General features: G+C 38.9%; 1 long non-coding RNA gene across 1 annotated transcript; it reads left to right on the top strand.

The window, feature by feature from the left end:
• The first annotated feature begins 3,287 nt into the window (after nt 1-3,287).
• LOC134073955 (uncharacterized) lies at nt 3,288-22,895 on the top strand. The gene is made up of 3 exons (XR_009937468.1): nt 3,288-3,337; nt 22,433-22,527; nt 22,782-22,895. It is a non-coding gene; the product is annotated as an uncharacterized LOC134073955 (long non-coding RNA).
• The last annotated feature ends 553 nt before the right edge of the window (nt 22,896-23,448 follow it).

Below are 23,448 nucleotides of genomic sequence, written 5' to 3'. Positions count from 1 at the left end.
GCACTGCAATGTTCTAGTGGCTCGGATCTCATCAGAGATTACAGTCCTTGGCCTCCCCATCCTCCTCCTCTTACTCTCACTCCTCTAGCTCTGCCTCTGCCTGTACTACTATACTGTAATACTAAAGCTCTGATTGCTAATTGTAAGACTGTGTGACAGGAGTTTGCCCATCTGAAGAGTCAGTGTGCATGGTAGGGCAGTTAGCTTTAGAATTTGAATGGCAGTGTGCTCTTTGTGAAAACAAGACATTTTCTTCATGAAAATTGTGTCTAATGCACAGAATTGTGTGTAGTGTTTTGAAAACAGTGTGTTTTAGAACGGCAATTTGAGTGTAAAGCAGAAATTGTGCTTATAGTTCAGCAGAATCGGTTCAGGAGGTTGGTGCATGAGCTACATATTATTGGAATTGTGTCTCAAGTACCAGAAATTGTGTGTAAACAATTGAGAAAAACTGTAATGGCCACCCCATTAGCCAATCAGAGAAGAGAATTCCATTGTTGAGGGAGATAAAATGATCTAATTATCAATTGATACAACTGCTCAAAATGATAAGTAACTGTTGCATTACTTATATGCATAGTTACATGGAAACAGACAAACAATCTGCCATGTTTACCGCAAATCATAAATGTTTCCCGATGTAACAAGATTCATTGTCACCAATTAGCATGGAGCATGAACCAATTAGACTATATCCATGGATGTAGCCTAATATTTTACAATGCTTCATCAGACACTGTGTCTATGGTCCCAAATACTGTACCACCTTTTCAGACTATTTACAGTATTGACAGTACTGCACTGTATAGATGCAGGCCCTTGTAATTGCTTGAAATGGTAAATTCTGCCAACTCGTTATTGATGATTGAGTGGAAGGAGGATTGAGTGCACTGAGTGCACTGAGTGCACTGAGTGCACTCTAGGTGCGTTGTACACACTTTAGGTGCTTTCACACTACAGCACTCCAGCAATTTGCCCGTCTTCTTTGGGGTTTCATACTGGAGCTGCACATTGACAGTCAATTTTGCGCCGGGAATATTCCTCATGTAGGGGTACACTTATTGCCCTCTCCAGTGTAGCGGTCGTTCGATTACTACTGTATTTTTGCTTTGATTCAAATAAACCTATGTTGTGATCATACTGTGGTGTTTTGCATCAGTATATTACCAACTTTACTTTGTTCAATGATTCCACTGTGTCTGTAGTATTTTCTCTACTACTGCAGTACTTTTACAGATATGTATTTACTGTACTATACATGTAGTACCATAATGAAACCTGTATCACTTATTTTGCTCTACAATATTCAATGATTGTACAAACAATGACACAGTGAAACTATTGGTTGCTTGTGTGTGGGTGATCTAGTTATGTTTCAATGGTTTTTCACAGTAGATTTGTTTTTTGAACCAATGATTGTGCAAGTGCAAGATTTATTTCAAGGTGTGAATGCACAATACAATGTTTTGAACATTAGACAGCCTGTGTTACAAGTGATAACCGTTTTGAGTTTTGTGTCTAGAGTTGTGAAAAATGACATCACAGTTCTAAAAATAGTAGTAAAGTGATTGTAAAAAACTGTGTTGTTGTGTGCAGATAAGATTATTCTAACATTGGTGAAAATATTACATTTCCCTTAGTATCACCTGTGGAGTTTTGGGGAAACTTTGCCATTAACACCCTGAATGAAACACCCAACATCACAGTTGAAAAGGAACTGGATAGTGAAAAAGTATCAACAATACACTTGGTTATTATGGTAAGGGAACAATCATATCATAATTATAGCGTATCTACAATTTAATAGTTTGTGATGACAGCCATCCCCATATTTCCAAATTAATGTTTAAAGGATGTTGTTCCACCCCCAGGCTTCCCTAAAGAATGATAGCAAGAAGACAGCAGTTGCTACGGTAAAAGTCCAAGACCACTACTGCATCCAAGACCTAATGTCATCCAATACATTTCCACAGATGACCAGCTATTACAACATTGTTATATCTGATTGTTTTGACACTTATGTGACAAAACAAAAACACAGGAATAGAGCTCGCTCACAAAAAGTATTATCCAAAAAACTGAGAGTTCACATCAAAAAAGTGATTTATTGGCCCACCATGCTTATAAAAGAGACCTAAAGTGCAAGTGCAGCGCAAACGTTTCGGGTGACCCCATCCTCAGTGCAAATCTCAATCAATCAGTTACACAGCTTATGTAGGACATGACATCATTCTCAACATTCAAATGGACCAATCAGAGTACATCAGCTCCAACCCTCAATTAGCAATCAATTAGTAAAACAGATACTGACTGCATGTTCAATCTACAACAGACACAAACATTTCATCAATACAACCATATTGCATATATCACAAGTGCATATTCAAGTTGAAAAACCATCACTCACATAGAAATGTCCATCACACAAAAAAAATCACAAAACTCAATGAAGATTTAGATTTGACTTGTTTTTTGTGATGGACATTCGTTTTTTTGGATTATACCTTTTGTGAGCGAGCTCCATTCCTGTTTTTTTGATATAGCACTTGCTAGGAGCCTACGCACCTAAGGACAACAGATACATTTACAGGCGCAGATCCTCTCTTTGAAAATTACAAAACAAAAACACAACATTTTGTCATGTCGTGTCATATTGTGTCATATACCGATTTGCAACTTTTAAGTTCATACATAACAATTACTGTCTCTCTCTCCATTGACAATGAATGGCTTTTCTGAACTCACTCAATCCATTTATACCCGTCTTTCTCCCTCTCATTAGGTGGTGGTTGATGTGGCGGACCTGAATGAGCCTCCAGTGTTCAGTGATGACGTGTACAGAGCTGAGATCTTCAGTGTGGTTCCAGCCGGATATCCTGTTGTGGTAGTCAAGGTCACACAATCACTGGGCATCCATCCACACACACATAGTTACCATCGTTACCTACTGTATGCTGACACATTTCCAATAGTGAGATGCTGATGTTGAAAACAATTCCTATATTGTAATTCTATATTATGTATTACACATGTTTTTACCAACAAATCAAAAGTAGTGTTTTCATCACTTTAACTGATAGATATTTTTCATCTGGAATTTCTTTGCATAAACAAATGGATTAATGCTCCTCTCAATTTCAATTTCTCACCCCAGGCCACAGATCCTGATGTGAAGGAGACACTGAGTTACTCCCTGGTGGAGCCCAGCTCCATGTTTGCTGTGAATGCCTCTAGTGGCCAGGTGTATGTATTGTCAGCTGCTGGTCAGAGTCAGAATGTAACCCTACAGGTGAAGGCAGCTGACCCACATGGACTCTTTGACACAGCAACAGTGGAGGTGAGGAGATGGGGAAGGACATTTTCAACACATCTGGCAATTGCAAATATATGAATTTATCCACATATCCATAACTTGTAGAAATCTGTACACATAATTGTCAATATTGTATTCACTGCACATCTATTCTAGACATTTTTTGCAGCTACAAATCACATACACAGTTCCACATTATGTTACCGTTACAAAGTGGAGATTTGAGTAGCACCTCGATCAGAGAAAAAATGCTCCCGTCTGCCTTCATGCATGCAGCCAAAAACAGACAATGCCATAAACACATTTTTTATAGGGGCCCATCTCTGATGTTGAATATATATATTTAAATGTAATCCAATGAAAATGTAAAATGAATATTTTACAGTAGTTCTAATGTTATAGATCCAAATAATCGGCTGGGAGATATTCACAGAAACAACGTTTTTTGCAAAATGTGCAAGTTGAGATCATGAAGAAGCCGCTCCATGTTTCAGATAACATATTGGTTGCCTCAAAAGTATACATTTTGTGTTTGAAATCAGTATAGTTTGCGTGTGTGGGGTGGGTATAATGGGGTGTGTGGGGAGGGGGTTCTGGGGTTATTAAGGTGCAATGAGACGTGTGAGTGCACCTGTATGTGGGGGGTGGGGTTGGGGGCAAGTGGCAAGTGGCAAGAAGAATAGAGAGAGACACACACACACACACACACACACACACACACACACACACACACACACACACTCGCACACACACACACACACACACACACACACACACACACACACACACACACACACACACACACACACACACACACACACACACACATATATACTCACATATACATTGTGCACAATATATAGTAAAATGAGACCACAATTTAGTAAAATGAGTGCATCTCTTGACACACAGATAGATATTGCAATGATACCTCCTGGGCTCCCTAGATGACACCAAAATAAAAAAAAGAGAAAAAGTATATCTTGATCGGGGGAAGTTGTATTTCTACGGTCCGTGGTTCCATAATGCCTTACAATTTTGCCGCAAATGAACCGATAGAAGCACGGCAGGGCACACCTCCAGTGAAAATAAATGAATGGAACGCAGAGCCTCTCTTCTCTCGCGTCAGTCACTGACAATAGAATGCATCGGGGAAAACACTGTTCACCAAGGCATGGTGATAAGCTATTGACGTGGTGCAGCAGCAGCTGCTTGTGATGTTTACTGAGTATGTTGGTGATGTCTTATGAAAACTATTATTACCAGGAAATACTACAATGAAATGTATTATCACACCATATTTTCCCAGGTATGGGTAGTCTAGACTGTTGTGAAAACAAACATTCAAAATATATGCATACAGTAGATGACCCTTACATTAACGAAGGTAAGCAGTTCTTGAATATAGGCTAAGTTATTTTCCTTCTTCCCACAGGTGACTATCAAATACATGCATGCCAGCAACCCTGTGACTATTTCCCTAAACCAGCCTCTTGATGTGGTGATGGACAAAGTTATGGAGATGAAAGAGTGAGTCTTGTAACAACATACCTCCCTTGTTCCTTTCACTTTATGTGTACATGTAATATGAACTACAACAAAACATCGTTTGGGCATGTTGCAACTGATGTCTGTCACTCATGTGACCGCGTCAACACACAAATACACACACAAACTATCTTCCTCTCTGTCTCTCTCACAAACACATGCACATGTTCACTTTGATTTCAGGGCACTCCAGAAAGCACTCGGATTGAATGTGCTGATCATTGATGTAATTGAAGGCAGCAATGGAGAGACACTTGTCATGCTAATCGCCAAGGAACCCAGTGGAAACATACTTCCAGCTGAAGACCTCAAAAAGTAAGCTGTTATGCTTTACTGTCTGTGTCAATGGCCAACAGTCCTGCTCAACTAACAATACATAAACATGCATGATTACTGCAGTGAACTCATATTTGGAACTTACATTTTCCGAAAGATTTCTATTATTGTGCATTAATTCACTTAATCGCTTTTCACTAATATCAGGATCACATTTTTTGTCACAGAAACAGCACAATTTGTATAGGGCTCGGGATCATGACGTGAAAACTTCGCGGGCACAGCCATATTGGCAGCCTCACTCCTTAGTTTACTATGGATTGCTATGGATTTACTCCCGCCTATTAGTGTGTTCCTGTTACTTAGTTTTTGCCTTCTTGGTCATATGTTGCCAGAGGTGTAAAGTAACTAAATACATTTACTCAAAATACTGTATTGAGTAGCTTTTTTGTGTATTTAGGATTTTTTGAGTAGTTTTAAAAATCGGTAATTAAAATTTTACTTGATTACATTTTGAGTGAAGTATTGTACTTTGATACATCACAAATCCAATCAGTTACTTGAGTAAAAAAAGAAAAGAGGAAAAAAGTGAATCGTCGGAACTACTAAGGTGACAATGATCAGCCAATAAGGCATGAATCTGTCCACTAGCGATGTTCAACTAAATTCAACAAAAGATAGCCTACTTTATGAATTGTTGTGCAGATGGACTATAGTACTATAGGACATTGAACTATATGCTTTTGGTCCATATTTTAAATATTTTGGCAGAGTAAGAGCCTTTTTTGCAGGCAAAATGAGTCATTTTGACCATTGGTGCCACTGTTTAGGCCTTTGCGTTAACAGTTTTGAAAAATGTGGATTTTGAGTCGACTAAAAAAGAACTGTTATTTGGACATTGAAATATTCAGGTAAAATAAAATATACAGTGGAAAGCATACATACTGTAAGCAGAAATAGCACCTACTTTCTAACAACAAATTAGTATTAACCCTGATGTGTCCGACTTTACTTTAGTACAATTTTTCATATACAGTAGATCTCCATTTCTCAAGGTCATGGAGTAGCCTACTGTCAGTATGGAAAAAAACTAAGACAATTGGTATTACCTGGCAATTTAGCTGCTTTAGCTGCCTCCCTAAACAAAAAAAGTAACTAAGTAACTTTTACTTAAAGTACATTTTTAGTGAACTACTTTTTACTTTTACCTGAGTATATTTTCAGATGGGTATTGTAACTTGTACTTGAGTAATATTTCTGCAAAGTATTGGTACTTTTACTTGAGTACAATATTTTAGTACTTTTTCCACCTCTGTATGTTGCTGTGTAATGGGGTAAATAACAGCGCCACCCATGATCGCAAGAGGAAAAGAATCGCTAATACTACATTTCTGCTTCTTGTCTTCTGCATATGAATGAATGGATATTACGTTCGATGCGCTACAAAAATGGCGGCAATATTCCTAGAATGCTAGGCGTGTGCCCGAGCCCTATTGCCATGTCTTTTTCCACACAAGAAAAACAACAACAACAACAACAAAAAAAACAAGGAATGTCTAGGGGTGAGCGAACAAAAGGTGTAAAATGCAACGTTGGTGTTGAGGAGCTGGTAACGGCCTGCTGAGGCTCTCCCCAGTGGAGCAGCCACCTAACGACCAGTAGCGAGGCAAGATCCTAGAGCAGAGAGAGCGACCGAAGGACATGAGGTCTTCTTAAAGAAACGGGCATTAATCCCTCAGTTTTTCAGGTGCTCTGTCAAACCGGGCTAATGTACTGTGGAGTTATGCTACCTCGCAAGAGCAGTGGAAAGAAAACTCACAATCCACTGTTAGAAGTACACGTCACTTACGGTAATGTTGAGCTACCTCAACGAACAACGGTTCATATTTCACGTCTGTCAAACGAAATGGCTAAGCTAAGAATAATAATAAAAAAATATTACAAAAAAACAGACATGGCCTACTGTATTCAGGTTTTACAACCTCTCCTTTTACAAACATGTGTTCTTAAGTGCTGTCATGTGCTACTTAGCATTTGTCTATCATACATGATAGTGTGTGGCTTGTAGAGGTATTTTCACATGCAGAACAGCAGCATATTAATCAAAAATGCTATTGATTTGCACTACGGTAGCTCATCTCGACAAAATAGCATAACTCGATACGGCACCAGCCCCATACATCTTTGTAAGGAAGTGTTCCATTTTGTCTTTATGATTTTGTCAGAATGCATCAGAAAGTTTCCAAATATTTAGCCCCCCCTAAAATCAAATTCACCAGTCACAAGGAAACAGGGACCCAGGCAAAGATACAGGACACACAACCAGGAACAGGGATAGGCTACAACCAAAGTTACGGGGGCACAGTCAAATAATATACAGGGACCCAAAGAAAGACACAAAGACACAACCAAACACACAGGAACCCAACCACACACAGGGACACAACCAAAGACACAGAGCCCAATTAACTCTATTTTTTTGTTGTCAGTGCTCCTCATTTAGGGGAGCGCCGTGACGGATGAAACAATTTTCGGTTAAACATTGTTTTCAAAGACGACGTTACAAAAAGAAACGTTTTTTTTGTGTGATCAGCAACTCACATATGTGGTCTCTTAAAATCTTGTGATATTTGGTAGGATATGTACTGTATGACGATTGTGGTGTAATTTCAGTTTGAACAGAAGTGGTCATTTGTTTCAAATGTCCCGAGTGGCAGGGACAGTTTAAACGCTGGGATAGGACAAATGAAACATTATAAAATCTAAAGAAACTGTAAAAATTATTCACGTTTTCATGCAATATACCTGTCAAGGGACATGTTTTGTAAGTGCTGTTAAATTTTTAGGAGAATTCTCGCAATATTTAAGTAAGTATCAAATAATATTTGCTGCATTTGGATTAATGAGGTCGGTGGGAGTCATAGCTATACTAGCTATATCATTAATATACTGATTTAACTTCATTATTTCACAGATTTAAGTCATGTTGAGTGACGAGCACTTGATCAGCCCAACATATTTGTTTAAAAATACAAGGTCAACCGGATGACGACGTCATGTTACATTTGTCCCGACAGTGACTTCTCGCAGTAAAACCCGTTTTTCTCCTAAACTAACTAACTTTGACATTGTAGGATAAGTTACACTACCAATTCATCTATTGTTTGAACATGATAGCATTACATGACGCCATAAATACAACTTGATATTTGAAAAAATCGGCGTAATAGAATATTTACTTGGTATTTACTAAGTCAAAATGCTTTGTCGGGTCTAACTCAAGTTCAGCGTGACATATCAACACGATTTTTCCCTGGTCTGGCAAGGCTTGCGTGCTGTGCTTGGTGACAAATTTTGACATTTCAATTTTGAACGGCTTAGGAGAAAATCGCAATGTTTCATTTGTCCTCCGTTTCATTCGTCACTCCGCTCCCCTACTCTGGCAGTGTCTTCCTGTCCCTGACATGTTGGCTGTTTCTCTGCAGGAAACTGACGAATGAGGAGCAGAATGTTCTGACGGAGCTCCAGGCTGTGTTTGGTCCCGATGTGGATTTTGACATCGTGGGAGATGAACCTTCCTCATGGCCTACCATCGTAGCAGCTACTCTGGGAGCAGTGGCAGCGCTGACAGTCATTGGTCTGACTGTCTTTGGGTTCAGGTACGTGTGGCTTATCCCAGTTACAAGAACACATGAATGTGCTCATTACTAAAACATTATTCTCAGTAATATAATGTTGCCATGCTCTCCATGGTCAAGTCACATTACATTTCAAAGGTGGTTTATTTCTTTTGTCACCATCATTCATGTTTTTGTTCACAGGCGAAAAAGAAACATGGGCAGGCGAGGGTGAGATGAAAACATGATCAGCCTTTATTGTCTGGAATTAGCCATTTTTTATTTGTTTGTCATGAAATTCATACTTACACTCTTTCTCTCTCTCTCTCTCTCTCTCTCTCTCTCTCAATCTCTCTCTCTCTCTCTCTCTCTCTCTCTGTCATTTGCTTATTTTTCCCAGGAGCGGAGACTCCAGAGAAGAGAACCTTAACTTCTAGGCCACTGGCATGCAGTATAATGGGCATCAGCATACATAAAAAATGCAACATCTATCACCAATTATTATGAACTCAGGCAGATCTTACCACTAGATTATCATTAGTGGTTATGTGTGTGCGTGTGTGTGTGTGTGTTTGGATCAGGTTGGTCTTATTGGTACGGAGCTTTTGGCATATTGTGAGTTAACTGTTATATTGTGATTAACTTTGCTGACTGTCCTGCTGATCGCTCCCTTGCTCTTACATCGGTGGAGATCATTCAGAGCGCCTTCGCCTGCCAACTCTTGACGCTTTCTCAGCAAGCCTCTTGGCAACGCACCTCCCCCTCATACAGTGTCTTATTTAGGGATTCAAAGAGATTTAGTTGTCATATACACCGTTATAGCACAGAGAACTGATAAATGTACACATTCACAATTAGTATGGCCAAAGCTTAAAGGAAGGAACGTAAGGAATGTGGCAAACGTGTAAATCTGCCTAGAGCAAGCCATCTCCACACACTGAGTGGCTGTGCAAGATGAAGACCGGTGAAGTGTATCACTTCATATTGATTTGATTTAGATCTTTTGGTTTACTGCACTGCATGCATATATTGTTTTACTTCTCTGGTTCCAACCAGTGGGATTGTTACAGTTATATTGTTAGCAATTTTTACAGTAGGCTATATGACAAACATTGTTTACTGTGTCAGCAAATGTGAGCTATTTACAAGATAATTAAATGTTGAATTCAAAAGTAATGCTGTTTTTAATGTAGTAACAAATTAAATGTGTAGTCTTTGAATTGCACAGTAAGTTGTGATGGTTTGTTTTATAAGTATATGAGTATATACCTTTTTGATCCTACGCAGTGAAAACACTGTGAGGTGACGCACACACTAACCCAGAGCCTGCTCAACAGCAGTGCTCGGGGAGCAGTAAGGGGTTAGGTGCCTTGCTCAAGGACTGGTCAGGGATTGAAACGGCAACCCTCCGGTTACAAGCTCGAAGCCCTAACCAGTACACACCAAATATACAACACAGCAGGACACAGGCAAAAACTGGATTGTGTAACTCGGTGTCATCATGTCAACATTGTGTACAGTGTGCATACATTTACACACCCACGCTAAAGTTGACCAAAAAGAGGAATAAAAAAAAAAAAAAAATCTTTTGGATACTGATCTTAAAGGAACACTGTGTAGTTTTTTGGGTCGACTCTTAGCAAAAACATGTTTTCTTCCAAAAATGTGTGCTCATTCATGAGTAATTACTTCCATCAATAAATCAAAGTACTCTTGTAAGCATAGAATCTTACGCGCAATACGTCTCTATGGCGAAAGCCTTGTTTCGGCCTCCATTTTAAGAATACGCTAGGCAAAGGGACATAGGCCTACCTTCAATAACCTTTGTCTTTCGCATTTACAGTCAGTTGCCGAACGACAGAGTTGTGCTCGCGGCTGCGGTATCCTCTGATGATTTCCGACTCTTCGTTTGGAGATAGAAGACCATGTTAGCATTATGTTGAACTAGCCCTACATATTGTGTACAGTAATGTCGAATAACGTTAGCACTGATATCCGAACTTGCTCAAAGCTCATGACACAGCCAAAACAAAAAACGAAACCTACCGGTCTGCCAGCGAACTACCATGCCAGCACTAAACTCCGAGTGTGGTAAACAAAAACAAAACATTTTCAGGGAAGGTCTGAAATTACCTTAGGAAGAAACTATTACATTTTGGGAGTGATCGGTATAACTGTCTGGATGCATGGGGCGGTTAGGCTATGTGTTTGCTTTGCGGAGGTTTACACTCTCTGAGTGCTTTTCTAGTTTATCAAATGTTATTTTGAGGCATTAAAAAACGTTGTTATTTTAGAATTGAGAATGAAGGGGCTAGGCAGAATGAAGGGGCTCTAGGTAGCCTACAGTTGCTTCCTCAACAACACTATTCAAATCCACAACAAAATTATTCATCTTGCATGAAGTAGCCTGTATGAGCTATAGTTTCAAAGACTAAATACTAATTATGACCGCTAGCATCGAAGCGGTCAGATAGTTGTAGTCAAAGTTTTTTTTCTTTCTTTCTTTTTTTTCTTTTTCCCCCCATCATCAATCCTGAAATTTTGGTCAACAATTCCCGGGACACCGTAACACGGGGCATATGAAACTTGGTGGGCATGTAGCCCCAGTAGACTTTACGGAAATATTTAGTTTGGTCCCCGGGGGCCACTCCACCCCCACGCTGCCCCTCCCCAAAGCCCAAAAATGACAGATTTTCCTAAATAACTACCTGAACCGTGGCACCAAGGATGACAAAATGTTTTTGGTATGTTGGTCTCAAGAGCTCGCATCAACTTAGCTTATAACCAATCATTTGTGATTTGCACCCCCTTGGTAAAAATTGATAATGCAAGATAGTATTGCTTTAATCGCCCCTATCTTTAGATGAGATGTTATGAACTGCACCAAATTTCATGTGTATGTTTAACCTGACATCCTCTGGGAGTATGCCAAGTTTTGTGGAATTTCACACACACACACATAAATACACACACACCGACACATAAACACACACACACACACACAAATGCATCAGCACACACACACACACACACGTACATAAGAAATTACACAAACACATGCACAATACACAATATGACCGCCGCTCAGTCCTGCACATTCTCTCCACATATATCAATCACACTTTTGCTTCCATCGCCAACTCCATCCCCTACTGCAACTTTTATGTATGTAAATGAGTGTGTGCATTTGTGCGCTTGCTTTTGTGTATGAGTGCTTCTCTGTCTATGAGTGTGTATGTGCGTGTGCGTGTGTTTGTGTGTGTGTGTGTGTGTGCGTGCGTGCGTGCGTGTGTGTTTGTGTGTGATCTGATATTGGAGTGACAGTGACGGCAGTGAACATAGTGAACATATACACATAGACATAGAGACATATAAAACACACACACACACACACACACACACACGCACACACACACTCATAGACAGAGAAGCACTCATACAGAAAAGCAAGCGCACAAATGCACACACTCATTTACATACATAAAAGTTGCAGTAGGGGATGGAAACAAAAGCGTGATTGATATATGTGGAGAGAATGTGCAGGACTGAGCGGCGGTCATATCGTGTATCGCTTTGCGGTACATCCAGTTTACGATTACTTTTCTAAAAGAACCTCATTACGAGAATTATTATTGATTAGGTTGTGTATTCATGATAGGCTATGTTGTGTCAACAGACATTTATGAAGCATGCAGCTTCCCGTAGATTGTAAATTGTGAATTTGTTGCAATATACCATTTCACCGCTAGATGGGAGAATTTCTCTAAACCATTAACTCAAGAAATCCACAGTGTAGCTTTAAAATGCAGAGAGTATACACTCCCCTATGTTGAATACCCCATAGAGACAGGTAAATTCATTCATTTGTAATAGATGTATTTAATGCTTTAGATTTTCAAAAAAATTAACACGCAGGTCTAAACAAAAGCACCAAGATGACACATTTTGCTTGCAAAAGGCTTACTCTCTCAAAGCACTTAAAGCATGAAAGAAAATAACTTGTAGCCAAATTAGTATGATTTCAATCGAGCATTACTGGACACACTGGACAGCAAAATGCAAAACATAGTTCTCTTTTTGTATTTGTCATTTCTTTCTAATTTTCTGGTATTATAAAATCTGTGAAAAGATTATGTTTTGAATAAAAAGATAGAACTGTATTCATTCCTCCCAAGATGTAACACAGTTATAGTAAGCACATATACAATACAAACTTCATTGAACTACAACATGTAATTTTTCATTGAAATAGACATAGTTACAGTAAACACCAAATTGGCAATACAGTGGTTATAGGAGTTGCACGGATTTGGCAGACACTTTTCTCTAGGGCGAAGATCAAGCACTTATCCTTTAGTTCTGCACTTTTTAGACACCAGTTGCACAGATTGCAGTGTGTGATTTTTAGTGTAGGCTAATATCGGATGAACACACAGTTTTTGCACATTCCCAGTGTAGTTCTAAAACATGGGGCAGAATAAAACAAGGGACATGGCACACACAAAAAAACACAACACAGCAGGACACAGGACAAAAAAAAATGTCCAAATATGTCCATGGATTGGGCAACATGGTGTCATGTACTGTATGTATAAATGGAAGAACCTCTATTTTACGCAAGTATTTGCACGTGTTTGCTGTACATTCAAACACGGGCAAACATGACCATGGATAGGGCAATGTGGTGTCATGTGTACAATAAATATATGTTGGAACCTTTATTTTCTTTATTTGCTATACATTTAAACCATGTGTTGTACCAAAAACACAAGCTGCTGTCATATTGCTCACACTTCCATTTGCATTGTTGTATACACACACGCAAACACTTTATGGTAATAGTACATGACTTATCATGAATTTGTGCATGAGTTAATTAATATTTTATGTATTACTTTATTCCTTGATATATAATGAATAATCTGGAATTGAGTCCATAGTCTGTCATTCATGACCTCATACAAAGGTGACTGAAAATAAACAATTTATATATATTTTTAATGAAAACATTTGCTTCAAATCATTTTTTAAGGGCATTGACAAAAGGGAGGACTGGCGTCACTGTCACTGCATACCCAGAACCCCTGGTGTAGGCTTGATGCACGGAAGGCTATGCAGGTACCTCGCTTGTTTCCGGTGGAGTGTCAGCTGAATTTGTAACTGCATCATCTGTTATATTTTGCTCCTTACATGTTCACTCCAATTCTGAAGATATGGTTTGCCCAAAAATAACAATTTTAACACTCGCATAAATCAACAACTAAGCATGTCCGTATATACACTATAGGCAGGTTTAAACACACCTGACTCCAAAATGAGGTACCTGAACAGCATTCCAGCATATTATGTATACCATCGCGTCATTTACTGTAACAACACAACATCTGTCACTTTTCTATCTATCTATCTACCTACCTTCCTACCAACCTACAGTATTTTCTAACATGGGTCAGTTAGCTACCAATGGCCTTTCATGGAACCTTTAATATTGACATTGACAGATGCCACCTGTGGTGAACTCTATCCAGTAGTACACTTAACATTTTATTGGTCAGACTTAGTGACAGTCAATGTACACTATAAGCGCAATGATCCCACATATACATTAAAGAGACCACAAATATTATAGAGTGGTCATGTGACCCACATGCACTAGATTTTTAATTAAATCATTTAACATTTGTTGTGTTTCCTCATTGTAGGATATGATTTTCTTCTAGTCTAGGTTCTGTTATTATTTGTCCTTCTATTATGTTTTGCGATCTCATTTATGCACGTTGTGTGATTGATTTATTTGTAGCCAAGGCCTAGTTGCGCTAGACACGCAAGAAGGAGCGTGTGCTCCATTTCAATCTAGGCTACAATATGGGCTGATGAGCCTAATAACGACTAGGCCTGAGTATCTTAGTCAAGAGCAGGCCTGATTTTTTGCAACACGGTCTCACACCCAACTCGTCGAACGAGGACACATGGTCCAGCCCCCTGGCGTCAATATTGGAAGCCGAAGGTGAGCTAAGGCGGGCTCAAGGACTCCGTACACAGATACGTAGAGCGTTCTGATTGGACCAACTGACTTGGTGTTGAACGCAGGTTTGGTCTTAACGGTGCGACCCTAGACCAATATCACAGTAATTACTGTATATTAATAATATTTTTTGCCGCTAGGGGGTGTCTAGATTTCTAGGCTACAAAATGGGCTGATTAGCCTAATAACGACTAGGCCTGAGTAGCCTTGTCAAGAGCAGGCCTGATTGTTCAATTCACTTGATCTCTTTAAAACCCACATGGTTGGACAAGGTGGAAGCCCCTCTGGATTTCACATGTTGTGTGTACCTGACACTGTTTGAGTGTTATGATTTTTTTGTATTGTCTAAGTGTGTGTTTGTACCGTTTATTTTTTCCACAAGGTTTTCAGACTAGATCCACCAAGTTAATAAACGTATTTACTTTACAAAAAAAAACCCTGTTCACCTGTCCACCTTTCTGGACCGCGAGGCTACCTGTTCACAGATCACTAATCAGAACACAAAACTACACTAATGCCAGACTAACCAGAGAGGTCTTATGCAAAGACTATTCCTTGCCCTGCTTTCTACAGCACAGCCAGGCTTCGTAAGAGTGACCTTTTGTCCTGAAACAACCCCTTGTAAAATGGAGATACCATAAGTCATTGATCTCTGGACCCTGTCATCAGTTTACGGGAACTTACGTGATACCTGACATATTCTTACAGTTCCTTGTTCCGTCAACGACAAAGACATTTTCTTGACAGAGATGTGGAAATATGATACTCCTGCATGATCTTGATTTTGGGTAGAATTGATTTTTTCGAGACTGAATACCATATTTTTTTCTGGGAGTGGATTTAGAGCTTAACCCATGAGAACATGGTGGCCAGCCGCTGGGTCTGGACTGTCCTGCTCTTGGTCTTGTTGTTCACAGGCAACACTCGGGGCCTTCCTGCACGTAAGTAAGACTGAACAAAAGATTAACCAGCTACATTCACTACAACATAGAATTTGAGGCTTAGAAATGTATACAAATGGTTCCCAAATGATTTTGGTTTTCAGAGTGCTATATGAATAACAATACTAATGCTAATATTAATACTACTAATAATAATATAGTTAGCATTCTACTTCCTTTAGATAATTTTAAATAATTGTTGAAATGAAATGTACTTTTCAGAGTTCAGAAATAGCCTGATAAAGAATAAAATGTGTGTATGCTTAGTAACACCCAGGTTCAAGGTACAACTGCGTAAGGCCTAGATTGAAGGATTGTTTAAGGCAGGGGTTGGGTTGGAGTGTTATTTACTTCATGGGTGGACAGTATGATGCCCCAACCACATAACGCTTAGCATAGAGCTTTAAATGTTTTTTTTTTTTTTACCTGAATACAAATGTTAAAACATCTTATTTAGTCTGAATCGTGTTCTAAGAGCATTGTATCACACACTCTCTTGAAGGGAACAATAGGTGTGTGTGTGTGTGTGTGTGTGTGTGTGTGTGTGTTTGTTTGTGTGAAAGGTGTTTGCTTTGTTTGTGTGAACATCATGAATCAAATCATATGAATCGTAAGGACCCCTAAAAATCTAGAATGCCTTTCAGTACAATTGATTTCTAGATGAAGTAGCATGCTTCTCCAGATATCAAGTCCTCATTGTGGCTCTAACATGACAGCTTTTTTTCTCAGGTGCTTTGGCACATTTCTCAGATCATAATTGACATTCTCCAAACCGTTTGTTCAAATTCTATCATCTTATCACTTCTCCTCATCTTGTTTTTCAAATGTTCAAGTGCCAATGTCATGTTGGTCAAAATAGTCCTACCCAATAAAAGAGGTTGGCCTTATTTCATCACTTCTGTCTTGACATGCACATGTGTTGAACTTGTTCTCATAATTAGTTATCATACAGTATGCATATGTGACCATACAGTATGATGCATACTATGCACATATGTGACCTGACAGACAGTGTGATACATATAAAGATGTTCTGTACATAAGTGCTTAGCTATGACCAAGGGGTGTTTTACTGTATAAGAATAGAAATAATAGAATATAATATATACTTTTTTGATTCCATGAGGAAAATTTGTGTCTCTGCATTTAACCCAATTTACTGTAACTGAATTAGTGAACACACAAAGCACAGAATGAACACACAGTGAGGTGGATCACACACTAACCCAGAGCAGTGAGCTGCCTGCCCAAGCAGTGAGGGGTTAGGTGCCGTGGTCGGGGATCGAACCGGCACACCCTCCGGTTACAAGCCCGAATTGTATATTGGTCACATGCTTTATTTGCATAATGCTGTGAAGGCCTTTGTGTTATTTAGGCCAGTATACTGTCACAGTGTGGGGCAACAGCAAAATAAAAGCTTTGAAACATATCCACTCTTATCAACCCCCTCCTAACACAAGTTTGGGTAACTTTGTAGTTTTGAAATAGCAATGTTACTTAGTAAATAGACAGAGAGTGTCATGTATCCCTTCAGCCCATACAATTCAGATAAAGACTGTGTGTCATGTATCCCTTCAGCACATTACAGTTCAGATACACTTTGTGTGTCATGGCATGTTGTTTTTGTCTTGCTGTTTTATTGCAGGTACATCTATAAACTGTGAAACTCCACATGATCAGGATCTCTCATCTCATCCGGAGGAATACGAAGGTAAAACAAAACATAAACATTCCTTCTTCATGTCAATGATTTGTTAGAGGTTCATGACTGCAAATCATGGCGGTTATTATTGTAGCAAATAATTGAGGTGGATGAGCTCTTCTTTTTCAAAAAATTCAAAGAGTGTTGGTCATGATGTAGACATTGTCACAACGTACTGTAGGTGATGTGAACAAAATACTAAAGATAGTCGAGTTGATAAAACAAATTCAGTCAAAATATGGCATTGTATCATCCATACAGTTGCTATTTTTTTGTTAAAATACTCTGTCGTTACAGGTGTGATAGAATTTGTGAATATATCACGGGGAGCTGAAATATTTCTTGAGTCTCCATCATGTCTGGATTGTGTCTCATTCCTGGAGCTGACATACACTGTTGGAGATGCAATAGCTTCAGTGATCACCCGGAAACCTCTGGACGCAGACGTTCTCATAGTGAGTGCCTTTCAATGTTTACATTTCAAATGCATTGACTTCTGTCATTCTTTAAAACATATTTCAAAAAGACTTCCAAAGGATAGGTTAAAGCGATTGAATAAACATTGTATGTACAAGATTTAGTTTCATATTGTTATGTACGGAAACCTGGAGGTGGCTTTGCAATATATTTTTTGGAAAATTATATTATATTATATATTATATCCAGAAAATGTTCACTCATTTTACTAAAATGAGCGCACATTTATTCACACACACACACACACACACACACACACACACACACAAATATATATATTTTTGTATATATATATATATATATATATATATATATGTATATACACAAAACATATCTATAGACTATTTTGTGTGTACTAATAAAATAAGACCAAACATTTTAAAATGAGCAAACAATTTAGCAAAATGAGCACATTTTGTTGCTATACAAAAATACCTTGCATTGACACCTCCTGGGCTCAGTAATTATGCTGTGATGACTTTGATGAATTATTTCCAATCCCATACATTTTCCTTTAAAGTTAAATGGGCAGTACTCAACTTTCTCATACTCCATCATATGTAGGAAAAATGGGGTAAGTTCCATGAATAATTGCACATTTCAACATGCAGTGTTTAATGTAACGTACACACATACACAAGTTTGTTTTGTTTTCATTGGAACATACTGTAGATCCCATTTACAATTGCTTGCCATATATAATTTCTAGTATCAACATTAATGCATTCAAATGCATCCCGGACAATGGGCAGTGTGTAATTCGCAGAAGTGGTCACAATCATGCCTGGCTGTATACCTTGGACACGTATAAATAACACATTCTTAAAAATAAAAAAGCACTCAAAGAGCACAGACCTCCACCAAGCGAAAACATAACCACCTCCTGGATTCAGACAGTGATACGGATCACTCCCAAAATGTTATCATTTCTTCCTTGGGTCATTTCAGACCTTTTCTGAAAATGTCATCGAAATCCATCCATAACTTTTTGAGTTATCTTGTGAACAAACCGACAAACAAACAAACAAACAAACAACCCCCGATGAAAACACCTCCTTTGTAAACAAGCCCATACAATATGTGGTTTCCCTGTATCCAGCCTCCTACTTTGGTCATAACCAATGTTTTCTGTTGGTACTGGTTTATGTGTTTTGCAATAAAACGTACACAGGTGAACGCAGTCATTACATTATATAATGTTCTATATCATCTGAAATTTGCCATTTTAGCCTTCACTACTTTACTGTACTGTAATTATCACTACTCCTGTCATTTTGTTTGTATAGATCAGAAACAATAGAACACTGGCGCTCACTGACGCCAATGACAATGCACCAGTGTTTGATAAAGACAAATACACAGTGAATGTATCAGAGGTAAGAAAGCTAAGAAAGAGACTTGTATTTAAAATAATTTCATTCAGTTGTGGAAACAATATTTTATCATAAGAACAGTGTGTCTTCACTGTTACTTCTTTTCTCACTAGGCATTGCCAGTTAATACCCTGGTGACTCAAGTCAATGCAGTGGATGCAGATGTCTCCTCACTCTATAACCACATTAGCTACAGTATTGAGGTACAGTATGTTTTGGTTTCACATCAATTGATCCAGAATAATTTGTTTTGTTCAAGCTTGGCTAACACCAAAAATATGTTTGTGTTTGTTCCAACACTTAAATCTGAACTCATGTTTCACTATACATGTAGCCGACAACGACTCCATTTGAAATCCAACCAGATGGATCAATAATGTTGAAGGAAGAGCTGGACTATACCATGTCAAAAGTGTACAACTTAACAGTGAAAGCCCAGGTTAATAATCTACTTTGAGATTCTGTCAAGATAAGTATTGTTTTGATTTTCTAGTAATCAGGTAATAATGTTCACAGTGGTCATATTGTTGACATAGCCAATGAATATGCATATACATGTAGGCCTGTTTAATGTAACTGACTGTTGACAGCTACAGTATCAGTATTTCCCCTGTAGTTTTTTTTTGGTTTAACAAAATTTAATGTGATGAATGTGATGTGATAACGCGATGAAGCCATTAGGCTGCTTAGCTCAACTCAAATCCAGGCTGTCATGTCAACAATATGGCCACGGCAGTGTTTGTGAATAAGCCCTATACACGAATAGTAAGCATACAGTTTTTATACAATAGTTTTGTTTATTTTATCACGTTCTTGCTCAATCTCTAAACTAATGTAAGACTTGTTCATTAGGATATTGAACGCAAAACAGGAGAAACTACTGTTGTAGTTCATGTGTTGGAAACTCAAGGGCCTCAGTTTGAATATGACCTTTACAATGCCATGATTTATGAGAATGAGGTATGTTTAACAATTATAATATAATGTGTGTTAATGTTAATGTATGTACATTTGTATTCAAATTAGTGTGTTACAGAGAAAATAACAAGTAACTATTTCCCCTGAAACGTGTGTTGTGTCTATCAGTTAGTAGGGTTCAACTGTTTATTTCACGCCATCATTTTGCAGGTGGGCCCATTTCTATCGATTCTTCTAAAACCAATATGTGCTTATTATTACGATCAAGAGATCATTTACAACATTATTGAAGGTAAAAACAAACAAACAAACAAACAAACAAACAAGCATACAAATAATCAGACCGTTAGAAACCATGGCAACCCACCCAAATGAACCAATGTTTGTAGAACGGATTCAATAAATCATTCTCAGACCAGACATGGGTCTAGTTATTGCCTGATCAAATATGTTATTTTCGTGTGCAGATAAGATGTTTTTCTAACATGTGTGAAAATGTCACATTTCCTTCAGTATCACCTGTGGAGTTTTGGGGAAACTTTGCCATTAGCAATGAAACTGGAGTCATCACTGTTGAAAAGGAACTGGATAGAGAGAAAGTATCGACAATAAACTTGGTTATTATGGTAAGGGGACAATAATCATAATTATACCCTATCTATAATTTAATAGTTTTTGATGATAGCCATCACCATATTTCCACATTACGATTGACACAGTGTTTAAAGGATGTTGTTCCATCCTCCAGGCTTCCCTAAAGAATGATAGCAAGAAGACAGCAGTTGCTACGGTAAAAGTCCAAGAACACTACTGCATCCATGACCTATATGTCATCCAATACATTTACACAGATGACCAGATATTGTTACAACATTGTTATCTGATTGTTTTGACACTTATGTGACAAAACAAGAACACAGCATTTTGTCATGTCTCGTCATATACTGATTTAAATTAAGTTTTAAGTATGACAAATAGCCTACTATCTCTCCATTAACAATGAATGACTTTTGTGAACTCACTGTGAACTGTTTTTACCCGTCTTTCACCCTCTCTAGGTGGTGGTTGATGTGGCGGACCTGAATGAGCCTCCAGTGTTCAGTGATGACGTGTACAGAGCTGAGATCTTCAGTGTGGTTCCAGCCGGCTACCCTGTTGTGGAAGTCAAGGTCACACAAAGCATCCACACACATAGTTACCATCATCACCTATGCTGACACATTTTCAATAGTGAGATGCTGATGTTGAAAATAATTACTATATTGTTGTAGTTTATTCCATTTTACAAGTGTTTTTACCAGCAGGCAGGCATACGCATACACACACACACACACACACACACACACACACACACACACACACACACACACACACACCATCACACACACACCATTACCCACACAGACATGCTCACAAGTGAACACACACAGAGAGACAAATGAAACACACACACACACACACACACACACACACACACACACACACAAAATGCAGGCAAGCAAACACACATCTCCACACACTAACATACAAAAACTTACAAACAGAGAAGCACACATACAGTACACAAAAGCAGTCATATTTTGTGCCACTTTTCAGTACATCTAGTTAATTGTATGGTCAATTTTCATGTTTTCATCACTTTAACTCTGATGCATCTCATTCTCATATTTTTCATTGCATAAACAAATGGATTCACCTCACCTCTCTCAATTTAATATCTCACCCCAGGCTATAGACCCCGATGTGGGAGAGCGACTAACATACTCCCTGGTGGAGCCCAGCTCCATGTTTGATGTGGAGCCCTCTAGCGGCCAGGTGTATGTACTGTCAGCTGCAGGCCAGAGTCAGAATGTAACCCTACAGGTGAACGCATCAGACCCGCATGGACTATATGTCACAACAACAGTGGAGGTGAGGAGATGGGGAGGGACATTTTCAACATTGTACACATCTGGCAATAGTACATATCTGAGTTCATACAAATATCCACCTATGGAATCAAATATTTTTTTATGTGTGTTACCTGACTTGAAACTGTAGAAATTATTTGTAAATTGTAATTGTCAAAATTGCACATATGCACTGCACATCTGTTCTACAAATCTGCAACAAATCGTCAATTGCAATTGCAAATATTTTACCTTTAGAAATATCTAGCTAGTCAAAGTATGTACACCTGTCTGTCTGCTGATTGCGCTGAGGATGATGTGTTTTGTTGTTGTTGTTGTTTTGTTACCCAAAGGTCACTATAATCTACTGTAATCAGAACAATGTAGTGAAAATTTTCCTCAACATGCCAGTTGACAGCGTGCTGAACAACTCAATGGAGATGAAGAAGTAAGTCACAGTCTGCTGCTCACACTGCAGCCAAGGGTGATATCTGGGTTTGGGTGCCTTAAAGTGAAGCTGCAACCAAATTATTTATTTCCCGCCTATCGTTGTCATTGTTTTTAGTATGAAAAGTTAGCAATGATGTGTCTGTACTGTAGTGTGTCTGTACTGTAGTAGTATTTGTCTGTCATCATTGCCCTACACCCCCTCTCTCTTTCTCTTTCTCTCTCTCTCTCTCTCTCTCTCTCTCTCTCTCTCAGGGCTCTTGAGAGGGCATTAAGCTGGACTGTGAGGATTATCAGAATCAGCGGTGAAAAGGCATGGAGCTCTCCCCTGAGCAGATCCTCCTCCCATCAGACATACGTCGACTTTATCGCACTCACACATGACAATGTGACAATGCCTAAAGACGACGTTGAAACGTAAGACCCTGAAAAACTTACCATGCTCTCAAGGCTCGAGTGATAATGATGAATGACTTCTCCAGAAATTCCTGGTGTCTCCTGAATAAAAACAAAAAACAAAACAGGCAACCAATCAAATGACAAACACAGGATGGCTGCAGTCTGTCTCTCAGTGGTAACAGTTGAGCACACGTCTACAATGTGTAGGGACCCAACCAAAGACACAAGGATACAGGGTCGCAGGGTCAGGGACACACAGCTAAAGATACAGGAACATGACTATACAGGGACACAACCAAAGATACAGGAACACGACTAGGAACAGGGACACAACCAAAGATACAGGAACACGACCAGGAACAGGGACACACAGCTAAAGATACAGGAACACGACTAGGAACAGGGACACAACCAAAGATACAGGAACACGACATGGAACAGGGACACACAGCTAAAGATACAGGAACACGACTAGGAACAGGGACACAACCAAAGATACAGGGACACGACTAGGAACAGGGAC

Source organism: Sardina pilchardus, chromosome 1, assembly GCF_963854185.1.
Source record: "Sardina pilchardus chromosome 1, fSarPil1.1, whole genome shotgun sequence".
NCBI lineage: Eukaryota > Metazoa > Chordata > Actinopteri > Clupeiformes > Clupeidae > Sardina > Sardina pilchardus.
Note: the sequence above shows the minus strand (reverse complement) of the source record. Positions and strands in the feature narration are given on the sequence as shown.